The 552-nt window shown below is 60.3% G+C and overlaps 1 protein-coding gene across 1 annotated transcript in view; it reads left to right on the top strand.

Moving 5' to 3' along the window:
- UNC5A (unc-5 netrin receptor A) overlaps positions 1 to 552 on the top strand; it is a gene marked incomplete at its 5' end in the record, with an annotated part of 16,666 nt that overhangs the window by 6,667 nt on the left and 9,447 nt on the right. The gene's annotated exons all lie outside the window — the stretch shown is intronic.

Here is a 552-nt window from a genome sequence, read left to right as displayed (position 1 = left end):
ACCTGGAAGATGGCAGACATGCGCACCCTCAGCAGGTTTGCAGGTGACACCAAGCTGGGGGGAGTAGAAGATACACTGGAGGTAGGGCTAGGATTCAGAGGGACCTCAACACATTGGAGGACTGGGCCAAAAGAAATCTCCTGAGGTTCAACAAGGACAAGTGCAGAGTCCTGCACTGAGGAGGGAGCGATCCCCTGCACCGGGGCAGGCGGGGGTGACGGGCTGGGCAGCCGCTCTGCAGAAAAGGACCTGGGGGGACAGGGGCCAAGAAGCTGAACAGGAGCCGGCAGTGCGCCCTTGGTGCCAAGAAGGCGACCGGCATCCTGGCCTGCATCAGTAGGAGCGGTGCCAGTGGACAGAGAGAAGTGATTATTCCCCTCTGTTTGGCACTGGGGAGATGACAGCTGGAGTCCGGTGTCCAGTTGTGCCCCCCCCACACACACACACAGACACTGCAGAAAGGATGTGGACACGCTGGAGAGAGTCCAGTGGAGGACAGCGAAGATGGCTGGGGCTGGAGGACAGGACCGGTGAGGAGAGGCTGAGGGAACT

Source organism: Gavialis gangeticus, unplaced genomic scaffold, assembly GCF_001723915.1.
Source record: "Gavialis gangeticus isolate Ggan-Ray unplaced genomic scaffold, GavGan_comp1, whole genome shotgun sequence".
NCBI lineage: Eukaryota > Metazoa > Chordata > Crocodylia > Gavialidae > Gavialis > Gavialis gangeticus.
The sequence above is the reverse complement of the archived record's forward strand: the minus strand, read 5'-3'. Positions and strand labels throughout refer to the sequence as shown.